Consider the following 12,516-nt stretch of genomic DNA (forward strand, 5'->3'; position numbering starts at 1 on the left):
CTTTAACATAAAGATGTGAAGGGAAAATACCCTACCCGTCTTTGAATTTGTGCTCCAAGGCAGTCCCCTCCTCCATGGAGCCGGCACTTCGGCCCCGATGAAATGACTAGTTCCCTGAAAGAATAGTTTCCAACCTCCCAGAGCTCCATGGCTAAGCCTGCCCTGTATGGCCTGGCCCAGGCTGTGCCACAGATGAGTAAGCTGGAGATGTGTCTGTCCCCTCCCCGGGCTGTGAGCACCTGGAGGGCAGTGACCGCAGAGACCTCAGGGGATGGAGAGCGTGGAAGGCAAACCTTGCCGTGTCCCGCTTTGGCACGAGACCAACCTTCCTAGCTCCGACCTGTGCTCCAAGCCCCCGTTTAAAGGCTGTCTCTGCTACGGTTGGGCCCCACCCTCTCACAGAAAGAGGGAATGTTGAGCCCCGGTCGTGAAATTCTCAAAAGACCACCAAGGAGCCAATTCCGATGCAAGCACACAAGGGTCGCTTTTATTCGGGTTCGAGCCAGGACTCCCAATTGTCACCGACACAGCGGGTCAGAGTTGAGAGCCCCTGGTGTTGGTTGGGCTGGGTTTTTATTTGGCTGTTGGGGGGAAGTTTGAGTGGTGCTGAGGAATGTACTCAGGTGGGGGTACATTGGCTGGAGATTTCAAGGAGCATGGCTGTCTTTTACTGATTGGCAAGAAAGTTCTGGTATTTCCTTTGTTTTTCTCTCATTGGCCAGCCCCGGTGGGGTGATGGTCTTATGACCTTCTCCTACGTGATGGGCTCGCCTCTTTGAAATGGCGCCGATTCTCAGCAAGGTGGGTTTCACAAAATAGAGTCGCCCCGTAAAATATGGAGTCACTCTGGTCCTGCAGGACCAGTTTTAGAGTGGAGGAAACTGCAGGGAAGCAGACCGCTCTGAGTGGGGGTATCAGTTAGAGTTCTCCAGAGAAACAGAAAATATACAGAGAAAAAGAGTGAGTGAGAGAGAGAGAGAGAGAGAGAGAGAGAGAGAGAGAGAAGAGAAAGAAGAAGAGAGATAATTTAACTGACTCACAAGACTATGGAGGCTTGATAGGGTCTGCCAGTGGGCTGGGGACCCAGGAAGCATAACAGTTCAAGCTCAAAGGCAGCCTGCTAGCATAATTCCTAACCTTCTGCAGAGCTCAGTCTTTTTCTATTAACACCTTTAACTGATGGGTTGAAGTCCATTGGCTTTATGGAAGGCAATCTTTTTTTCTTTTTTTGAATAATTATTTAATTTTATTTACTATTATTGTTACTTTTTAAAAAAGAATTATTAATTTCATTTCACTTCACTTATTCATTCATTTATCTTTTAATTTGACCAGAGAGAGAGAGAAAGTAGGAAAGGAAGCCACCAGGTCCGGGACTTGAACCATGATTGGCCATGTGGGATTGTCCAGCATCTTAACCACCATGTAACCTGCTGGTCCTTATTGTTACTTTTTAAGAATTATTTTATTTATTATGATTATTTTTTAAATTTGATCAGAGAGAGACAGAGAGAGGGAACATGAGAAACCAGGCACCAGGTCTGAGACTTGAACTGCGGTTGGCCATGTGAAAGTTCAGTGTCTTAACTACCATGCCACTTGCTGGCCCCATGGAGGGTAATCTTTACTCAAAGTCCGTTAGTTTAAATGTTAATCTCATTTTAAAAATAACTTCACAGGGCTGGCCTTGTGGCTTAGTAGTTAGGGGAGCTAGATCCCATGGCTGATTGTGGTTCATATCTTGAACCTGATGGTTTGAAAAATATGCCTGATGCATCTTTGTGCGTGTCCCACATCCAGATAGGGTGGAGAAAGGGAGGAGGAGGGATTACAGTATGGTCATGCCCTATTGGCAGGTGCTTTCTCACTCTCTCTCTCTCTCTCTCTGTCTCTGATGAGTGCAGGTGCCCTCTGGAAATAAAGAATAAATAAATAAAACAAAGCAAAACAAAGACATTTTTGCAGAAATATCCAGAACAAATTCGTTTGATCAAAATTTGGATGCTGGGTCCTAGCCAAGTTTACCCATAAAACTGATATTACAAGTCCACTCCTTGTCAACCTGACATCCACGCACATCTTAAACATACTAATCTCCAAGTAAGGACGGTAACAAGGTCATATTTCTGCCTCACACGATCCAACGATCCTGCATTCGATTGTATCCTGCTGTCCTAGCCGTTTCTCCAGAAAGGGATGCCAAGTCCTCAGGCAATGTTTACTCTTCTCTTTGCTATCCTGTAACTTCGATACCAGGATGTCAAGTTGACAATACTGAAGTGCTGTAAGATGAAGTCAACACATCTTTTTTTCAAAATTTTTTACATTGTTTTGCCATAGGGTGGAGTGGTCACCAGAGAGAGACAGAGAGACCATTGAGATTAGAAAAGTGAGAAATCACCCCAGGGGGGATGGTCACACCACCACACCTCTCTTCCCTTCTTCTCTTGGGGTTATGGACATGCACACACATGCACACTCACCCAGCCTGTTTTTCAGGTCTACAGATCCAGGGCTCAAACTGCAGTTGGCCACGTGGGATCTAGCACCTTAACTAACACGCCATCTGCTGGCCTCTAAAGTCCATGCATCTTATGTTACATGATCAAGGAATCAGAGAGGGAAGAAATACACATTTGCAATACATATGTGTGCACACACATACATATTCAGAGCAAAATGAAGAAGAAATGCGTGTGACAATTACAGCCCTTTGTTTCTGTAACTGGCCACATGGTGAGGCTGGTGTTTACAGCTACCTTCTTCCGCCATTCTGTGTTACTTTCACTCTCAGCAAGCATCCTGGATGGTCAAGGTTCTTCGCCTGGAGTGGGGGTGGAGGGTTGACCCAAACCTTCATTCCCAAAGGGTCAGGGCCGTTGGCAGTCCTGCCTGGACTGGATTGATATTATTTTTCATTGACTTTAATCACAGGGTACGACAATACCAAGAGGCACCCCAGGGATCGTCCATAATTCAGACCTCACCTTCCCCACCTCCACCATGACATTTGAGGATTATGTTTGGGTTCCACCTTCTTGCAAGAGACCTCTCCAAAGCCACTCGGCCATCTTGAAATTTTTCTCAGGTCCTGATTCTTGGTCGCGCTCAGAGCCCTCTCTAGTATTCTTCATCCTGTTCAGGCCAGTCCTGTACTAATTTATGCCCACACATACCTGGCAGGGAGAGGGCAGGATAAAGTCAGTGGACCTACCCTTTGGCATAATTATTTTTAATGTACGCCCAAGCACCAGCAGCCACTCTTGACCCTGTGCTTTTCAGAAGGCCAAACTCACAGACATTTTAAGCTTAAAACAAACAGTTACAGAGCTGAACTTTGCCTGTTCAATGACAAACACACACGCCCAGAAACTTTAGTATCGTCTTTTGCCTTCAGGCGGCTTTACTTATCACACGTAGGTGAGAATTTCCCTTCCTAGCCTAAAGGTAAGCTTTGAAAGAACATACAGAAAGCCTGGAAGAGGTTTCTATTAAACCTGGTTAACAGAATTTAAAGGAACCGAGGTATCTGGCTGACCACTTGCTGACGGTGCTGAGGAAGCCGTCCACACCGGCCCAGCTAAGGTGAGCACTGTCAGTAGAAAGAAATGCTTGAGCCTTGGCTAGGGCCTCAACTCGGCTTGGGTGTGAAGGGAGGGAGGAGGTGGGGAAACACGTCTTTGGAAAGAGATGCTGGCAACTCGAACTGGACAGGCAGCGGCTTTTAATCCTTTTTTGAAATGGCAGGCTCTGTCCTTGGTAGCAATAAGCAGAAATAAAAATTGGGGAAAAATTGCGAAAACAATGAACTGAAATACATGTATGGTTTTATATCTTGTTTTTAAGAACAGCTTATTGTAATGCAGTAAGTATTCCTTGAAAAAATAGATTCTGAAGTTCAAAAAATTGTTTCAGATTTAGGTGTTGAGTGTCTTGTCACATATTTTTGTCTTTCAATGTTTTGGGGTTTTTTTCTTTTGTTTTTTTGAGAAGTTTTTGCTATAGGGCTCATGTGCTCTCCAGAAAGACAGAGACAGAAATCGAGAAATCACCCCCTGGGGGGATGGCCATGCTGCAAACCCTTCTCCTCCATTCTCCTCTTGGGATCTTAGGCACACACACACACACACACACACACACATACACGCACACATGTGCGTGCCTGGCATGAGTTTAAGCCACTAGGTCCGGGACTCAACTGCAGTCAATTACATGGGAGTCCAGTGACATAGCCGTTACGCCAAATGTTGGTACTGTCTTTCAGTGTTTCTACAGTCAGTTTGAACCTGTAATTTTTCCTGATTGAGGGCATCAGAAATTGAGATTTAACCGATACTCATTGACAGAAATTTCCGTGTAACGAAGCAATTCCAGTTCTGCTCATCTACACAGAAACAATGCCCAGCTGGTTATAAGAAATGGTGTACTTCAAATACCTTATAAATTGGAAATTAAAAAAATTATTTTATTTAACTTTATTTATTTTAATTTGACCAGAGACAGAGAGAGGGAAAGTGAGAAGGCAAGCCACCAGGCAGGTCCAGGACTCAAACCATGGTTGGCCATGTGGGAGTCCAGTGCCCCTAGCCACCATGTCATCTGCTAGCCCCTAAACTGGGAATTTTTAAAAAATCCCTTTCTTCAAAGAAAATCTTAGGACCGTGGTGGCATATGCAAAGCAGGTTTTTGCAGCAGGACAGACTTGGATCTCTCACTGCCACTTCCTACATGTGTCGCCGTGGGCGATTTATTTGACCTCTCTAGGCCTCACTTCCTCAGCTCCTAATGGGGAGATCTTAGGTTTCTTTTGGTACTGTTGCAAGATTAAATAAAGTAATGAGGGCCAGATGTCGGCCCAGCAGTAAAGCATGACACTCTGAGGGGCAGTCCCCCAGGGGAAAGTCCCCAGATCAGGTCCGGTAACCTCCCTGAGTATGTTTGGGACCTGCGAGTCCATGACCCAGGGCTGACTGGGGCTGGGGGTGGATCGTGGCATCAAGGTCCTGTGGGAGGTGCTGTCTCTCTCTCTCTGTCCTTTTAGCTCATGGAAGAAGTAAACTTTTAAAAACGTGAAATAGTGCACGGAAGGGCATTTCCAGTGTTGGTACAATAGTGATCAGACATTAACTGCCATGTTGTCTTACTGTAAACAAGAACCCCTCAGTTTATCATTGCATTCCGAGAACATAGCACCATGCCTAGGTTCTAATAAAGGCTTGATCAATATAAACAGAATGAAGGACTAGCAGACAGTATAGTGGCAATGTTACTGGACTCCCACACAGACAACTGCAGTTTGAGTCCTGGACCCGGCAGCATAAAACTCATGCCAGGTGCGTGTGTGTGCATGCCCAAAATCCCGAGAGGAGAATGGAGGAGTAGGGATTGCAGTGCAGCCATCCTCCCTGGGGGGTGATTTCTCACTTTCTGTCTCTCTGGCGAGCACACACATCCTATAGCAAGAATCTCTCAACAACAACAAAAACTATATATATATATATATACACACACATATATACACACACACACACACACCACACACACACACACACACACACACACACACACACCACACATACACACACACACACACACAAAATGAGCAAAGGAAGGAATTTTATGGATTGCTCTAGTTTAGGGAGGGATAGCCATAGGGAGGACACGGTTACTTTTTAATCTCCTCATATTCTTCCTCTTTCAAAAATCCCAATGATCTTAAAAGAACTTTGCTTAAATTTCCAGACTGCCCACCCCCCGCTCCACAAACACTGTGGCCGAACTGGGCAATCATTTCAATGAGCCGCATTCCAGTCCAGAGACAGGAGGGCATTGGACCATGCGTGCCGATACTGCCTCTGCCTTGCCCTCCCCCTCAGGAAAAGGTGGCCCCTCCCGTTCTCATTCCTGTGCAGGATTCAGCAGTGTGGTCACGTGGAGACCGACTCTCAGAGGCTCTTTTCACATCCCGATTCTGAGCGCCACGGCTTTGTTTTGGAAGCAGCACAGAATAACGCACTGTGCTTCTTCCCTCCACTGTCAGTGACAGAAAACACGACTGGACACTTCTGAAATTCTGCAGAGTGTGAGTAGGATTTCTAGCAAAACATTTTCTTGGAAAAAATATTCATTTGCATCAAAACCTATGACATTTGAAGAGTGTGTTTTTTACATTTTTTCTTATTGTCAGACAGTGGGTATCCTTGCTGAAAATAGAGAAGGCACCTCCTAAAAGCGTGTGGTCAAGCTATAATCCTCTTTCCTCCTCTTCAGCAGTTCAGGATTCTGGGCATGTGTAGACACTTCGGATGCTTTTCAAGCTGCCATGGCTACAATTTGAACAACGATCGGTCATGTGGGATCTGGCTCTCTCAACCACTGAGCTACAGGATCAGCACAGCGTTTCTGTTTTCTACCTTCTAGCAGAACTCAGCACAGATTGCTGCACACTTGGGCTCCTTGAAGACTTACAGGAGGCCAGCTAAGGGCAGGATGAACTCTGCAGAATCTAGCAGCCAGCGTGTAACACTGAGGACAGTCAGGCCAGGGGCATTCAGACAGAACAGGGCCAGATCTAGCAAGGGAGAGGCTGGGAAGGTGAGGGATGGTTGGCTGGAGCTGGTGCTGGAGAAGGGCACACGCAAGGAGGCAATTGAAAATCAATCTGGAGGGGGGACCAGCAGTTAGCGTAATGGCTATGTTGCTGGACTCCCACGTAGTCGACCGCGGTTCGCGTCCCAGACCCGGTGACTTAAACTCACGCCGGGCGCGTGTGCGTGCGTACCCAAGATCCTGAGAGGAGAATGGAGGAGAAGAGATTGCAGCGTGGCCACCCCCCCGGGGGGGTGATTTCTCGCTTTCTGTCTCTCTGTCTCTCTCTGTCTGTCTGGTGAGCGCGCATGCCCTACAGCAAAAACCTCTCAAAAAAAAGAAAAAGAAATCAATCTGTAGGGGGACCAGTAGTTAGTGTAATAGCTATTTCGCTGGACTCCCACGTAGTCGACCGCGGTTCGCGTCCCAGACCCGGTGACTTAAACTCACGCCGGGCGCGTGTGCGTGCGTACCCAAGATCCTGAGAGGAGAATGGAGGAGAAGAGATTGCAGCGTGGCCACCCCCCCGGGGGGGTGATTTCTCGCTTTCTGTCTCTCTGTCTCTCTCTGTCTGGCTGGCGAGCGCACACGCCCTATAGCAAAAAAGTTCTCCAAAAAAGAAATCAGTCAGGAGGCAGGAGCAAAGATGGTGGCTTCTCTGGGCAGGGGATACTTAGGGGTGTTTCATTCCTACCGAGCAGCTTTCATCTACAAAGCCTGGCCTGAACTGCAGCCGTAACTGACTACACTTGCTCGCTGCTCTTTTAGGAGACTTACAGGCCTTCCAATGATCCATTTAGCTTACGTCCAGGTCTCATTTCCCTCCTTGAAGGCAGGGACTACGGGCTGGCTCCCTCTTAAACCTAGCTGGGTGATTTGCAACAGAACCTCCTTGGTGCCAGATGAAGCGTGCTGGGTGCGGAAGAGGCCTTGTATCTGGGCAGAGATGGACTGCTTTTCCACCCAGGGGGAGAAAGGAGGCGGGGTCTGGCACCGTTTGTGTTGGGGATGACCTCGGTCCCACAGTCTCTGCTTTGACTTTTCAGCCTCCCAGCTGAGCATGTCTTCGGTTTAGGTCAGCAGCCAGACCCTTAGAAGGAGGGGAAAGTTAGAGTGGGGCCAAGAATGGCTTCATCAAACTCTCACCTAGTCCCAGCCCTTCAGCTGCCTTCTCCGGGAAGTCTGAGAGTTTATTAGTGATACCCTAGAGGATAAAGCAACTGGCAAATAAAGGAGCAAAAGCTCAAACCAAACTAACCCATTCCTTGTTAGCAAGGTTGGGAATGGTCTGACGAGAATGAGGCCTGCATGGTGGCCTGAAATGCCTCTTTTGGGTCAGGCATTGGCTTCATCTGGGCCCCCCCCCCCCACACACACACAAAAGAAGAGCCTGAGCAAGGACTTGAGCACAGAGAGTTTATTTATTCTGGGGATAAATCTGTTTTGTCTGGTTAAAATAAGGAATGAGCAAAGCATGATTTCACAAACCACACAGTTTATTGCTATACAAAGAAATTCTTCTTATTTACAATGCTTAAAAAGGCAATATAGGGACCAGCAGTTAGCGTAATGGCTGTGTCGCTGGACTCCCATGTAGTCAACTACGGTTCGAGTCCAGAACCCGGTGGTTTAAACTCACGCCAGGCGCGTGTGTGTGCGTGCCCAAGATCCTGAGAGGAGAATGGAGGAGGAGAAGGGATTGCGGCGTGGCCAGCCCCCCTGGGGGGTGATTTCTTACTTCCTGTCTCTCTGTCTCTCTCTTTCTGGCGAGCGCACATGCCCTATAGCAAAAACCTCTCAAAAAAAAAAAAAAAAAAATCAAGGCAATATAATCGGGGCCAGCAGGTGGTGTGGTGGTTAAGGCGCTGGATTGCACGGCTGACTTCAAGGTTCAAGTCCCAAACCCAGCAGCTTGAAACTCAAGCTGGGCATGTGTGTGTGTGCATGCCCTAAATCCCGAGAGGAGAATGGAGGAGAAGCAACTGTGGCATAGCCATCCCCTCCAGGGAGTGCTGTCTCACTTTCTCTCTCTCTGTCTCTCTCCAGTGAGTACATACAAGACACTGCAAAAAACAAACAATAAAAACCTAAGCAAACAAAAAGAAATACACTCAATAGACAAGTTATATTAGCACATGCTGAGTGAGCGTCAATTCTGTTTAGAGTCCAATTATTAAATTATAATTAGGAGGGAAGCCGACCTCTGCGGATGCAAAGCCTGATGAGAGTTTGAGGTGTACCTTCACAGGAAAGGTTACTGGGACAGATGGCATAGCCAGTGCAACAGAGGTGGCGTGCAAGGTCTTGTGACAGTAGAGGATGGTGCTAGTGTCTGTGGGTGAGGCCTCAGAGACTAGCTGAAAGGCTGCTGATAGGCTCCCAACAGTGTCTGTCAAATCCCTGCTCCATGTCTTAGAGCCCAGTCGTGGAGGTCAGTAACCCTGGTATGGGGTCAGAGAAGGTGTAATGTAACATTCTCTCAGGATGCGGGATTATACTTCATGTTCTTATCACAGCAAGCCATGTCACTCAGGTGCTCAACTATGTAAGTACTCAACAACACTTCAAAGCTACGTAACAGAACACCAAGAATAGGGTGGATGACTGAGAAGAGCCAGATGGGGAAGAGGGAACCAGAAGGGCAGTCCTAGGGTGTGATATTCAGTGGGCCAAGCTGGGGACTACCACGGGTGCTATCATCTTCCGTGAGGTATAGAACGTGCAGGGGACTGCGCGGTGGTGCAGCGGTAAAGCGCAACGCTCTGTGAGGCAGACCCACTCGGGAAGGGGACCGGTTAATGTCCAGAGACCTCCCTGAAGTACGCCGGGCACATGTATGCCCACGGTCTGGCTGGCTGAAGCTGGGGGTGCTGTCTGCCTGCCTCTGTTTCTATCGCTCTCTGGGAGAAATATGTAAATAAGCTTTAAGAAAGGAAAAAAAAAAAAAAAAAGAGTAGGCTGGCTCCTGGCCTGGTGGTTAAGGCAATCACCCTTCTCATGGCCAATGACATGATTTGAATCCTGGAGCCAGAGGCTTAGAAACATGCTGAGTGCATGTGCATGTGCGCCCAAAATCCAGAGAGGAAAAATGGACGAGAAAGCATCCCCCAGGAGATGCTTTGTCTCTCTGGCAAGTGTATGTACCCTCTGACCTAAAAAAAAGAAAGAGAAGAAAAAGGAAAGAAAAAGGAGGTATGGAGTATTTCTCCAACTGCTCCTGTCTGTCACCGGTGAAGGCTGTCTCATGAGATGTCTATTCTTTTGTATGTCCAGGTTTACTGGTGTCAGAATGGGCAGGGGGTCCCAGGAGGGGTCCTAGGTTGCAGTGAGAAAGACGCCTTGGAGCACAAAAGGAAAAAACTAAGAATTGCTCACTGGAAGAACGGAGGTATGGAGTATCTCTCCAACTGCTCCTGTCTGTCACCGGTGAAGGCTGTCTCATGAGATGTCTATTCTTTTGTATGTCCAGGTTTACTGGTGTCAGAATGGGCAGGGGGTCCCAGGAGGGGTCCTAGGTTGCAGTGAGAAAGACGCCTTGGAGCACGGAGACACCAGCACAGCTGAGGCAAGGTGCCTGCAGGTTCCGCCTGCCCACCCAGCTGGTTTTCGCTACAGCAATGCTGGGTGTGGAGGATATGAGGCCAGCCACTGGAGGTGTGTGATGTAACTTCAGGCAGGTCAAATGCCCTGTCTTTGTCTTCCAAAAGCAGCACTGTCTTTCCATGTGACCCTCAGTCCTAGGTCAGGGGCCTGGGCTTTTCCTAGGTGGAAAGATGAATTCTTCCTTTAACTGCTTTTCCAACAATGCATAATCCTGAAAGCATGACTTGGTGGTGACTCAGGGGAGTGACTTATTGCTGTCACATGATGTGCCACGTGAGGACACTGAAATGCTGTCACTGAAGTAAGTTCTCTGGGTTGTGTCTGTCCATGAAAGGGGGACAGAGGACCAAGTGCATCCTCCCTTCAATGATTCCCCTGGGCTTCGAAGCTTCATGTGCCAGGAGCTGGTGGTAAGGAAGACACAGCCCCGGCCCTCCAGGACCTCATGCAGCAGAGCCACAGGTTTCCTTAAGGCCTGGCCAGGCCAGCACTGATGCCCCTGGGCGTAGAGTGGGGCTACACTTGATGAAGTTACAGTAAGTTGAGAAAGTGCCATTACGACACCTAACCTGCCGAACATCACAGCTTAGCCCAGCCTACCTTAAAGGTGCTCAGAGCTGGGCAAAATCACCAACACAAAAGCCACTTTTTTTTTTTTTAAAGTTTACTTCTTCCCTGAGCAAGAAAGAGAAAGCACTCCTCAGTGGTCACCAAACTGTCCCCCAGCTTCAGCCAGTCAGGAATCACAAGCACATTTCTGCTTGGTGAAACTGGTGTTGAGGGAGGACTCACCACCTAATCCAGACAGACACCCACTGGGTGAGTCAGCCCTGCAAAGCCCGGTGCTTTACCGCTGCGCCAACCACCAGCTCCCCCCAAACCGGTTTTAGTATGTATTGAATACTATACTGAAAGGGAAAACCAGAATGGCTTGCTGCTGCTTCCATCCAGGTAAGAGATCAAAAGTCCAAGTATGTTTCCTATGGAATGGTATGATCTTCCCACCATGATAAAGTTGAAAAATCCTCAATCAAATTAAAGTGGGACCGTCAGAACTTCCCCTCCTGTTTTCAGTGACTAGTCTATTTCCACTCAGTCCTTCTCTGCAGTTCCCTTAAAAATAGCTCTGCCACTAATTTGCCCTGGTATCTTTTCTCTTTAGCCAGTTCCTCATCCTGCAACCTGGGGTTTGCTGGGCGGCGGGGTGAGTTGGGAGCGGAGCCTGATGGGCAGCCAGTTATTGCGCGCCGATATTCCACTGTCGAAACTCTGCAACTCTTTAAATAAATATCATCTGGCCAAAAGAAATCTTAAAAACCAACTAACCAGCCAACCCTGGTGGACTCTAAAATCAGCAAACATGCATAGGACCTGGAAGGAACCTCGGGTTTTTCTCACTTCCTGGAGTGTCACCTGGTCCCGGTCCGAGATCCCCAAGGATGGAAATCTTCTCGCCCTACCTCCCCGGGCCAAGAGGGAAGTGGCGGTGGAGGTGGAGATCGGCGCCCGGCTTAGAGGATTTAGTGCCGAGATGTACGGGTGGAGGGGGGTTCATCTCGGACCGAGTGCCTAGCGATGCAGGGAACCCTACGGGAGGATGGTCACGCCGGGTGCCGGGGCGAAGGAGGCTGCGCGGGAGCACTCCCCGCCCCCGCGACGCCCGCCGTCGGGCCCCGCCCGGGGCAGCCCGAACGCGCGCGCCCGAAGCGTGCAGGCGCATCCCGTGGCAGAGGTAGGAGGCCGCAGGCGTGGGCGCCCATAGGCGAGTTTCGGGAAGGAGGCCGCGGCAGCGCCCCCATTCGGTCATCCAAGCCAGGAGCGCGGGCCCCTGCGTGGCGCCGGGTTAAGTCGAGCTCCCTGCCCATTGGTTTGGGGTAAGAAGGGTCTGCATCTTTTCATCTCTGGCGGGATGCGCGAGCGCCCTCTGCACGCTTTGGCTTGCTCTCACACTGTCGCCAGGACGCGGGTCGGGAAGGGGTCTAGGTCAGGCCCTATGGCGGGGTGGGGTAAGGATAGGAAGATAGGCCAATCTCGCTGAGAGCCATCTCATCTCCAGGTGATCTTCACCTGCTGCCATCCCGGTTCCTCTTCCCACGCCTCAGCGAGCGCCGACTGGCGATTATTATTTGAAATAATGTACCCAGCGGGAGGAGGCCCGGGATGAACCCGCGGTGAAACCCTCGGGACTCATGGTTTCCTGCCGGCGCATTTTAGAGGAAGCGATCCGGGCCCCAAGAAGGGAAGGGACTGGCCCAAGGTCACATCGTAGTCTAAGGCCGAGCCAGGGCCGAGGCCAGTAGTTCTGCCTTCCAGCCTCGCGAGGTA

At 49.2% G+C, this 12,516-nt stretch overlaps 1 protein-coding gene across 4 annotated transcripts in view; it reads left to right on the forward strand.

The window, feature by feature from the left end:
* The first annotated feature begins 3,356 nt into the window (after positions 1–3,356).
* The window catches only part of BDH1 (3-hydroxybutyrate dehydrogenase 1), a 65,640-nt gene continuing 56,480 nt past the window's right edge, over positions 3,357–12,516 (forward strand). Inside the window, exon 1 of one of the 4 annotated variants that reach the window (XM_006156753.3) lies at positions 3,357–3,585. The gene's annotated coding sequence lies outside the window, so the exon portion shown is untranslated. Of the gene's footprint in view, positions 3,586–6,066; positions 6,083–11,837; positions 12,066–12,516 lie in introns of those variants that run through there. The other 3 variants (XM_006156758.3, XM_006156756.3, XM_006156755.3) reach the window with 3 other exon arrangements.

This window comes from Tupaia chinensis, unplaced genomic scaffold (assembly GCF_000334495.1).
Source record: "Tupaia chinensis unplaced genomic scaffold, TupChi_1.0 Scaffold000515_1, whole genome shotgun sequence".
In the NCBI taxonomy this organism is placed as follows: domain Eukaryota; kingdom Metazoa; phylum Chordata; class Mammalia; order Scandentia; family Tupaiidae; genus Tupaia; species Tupaia belangeri.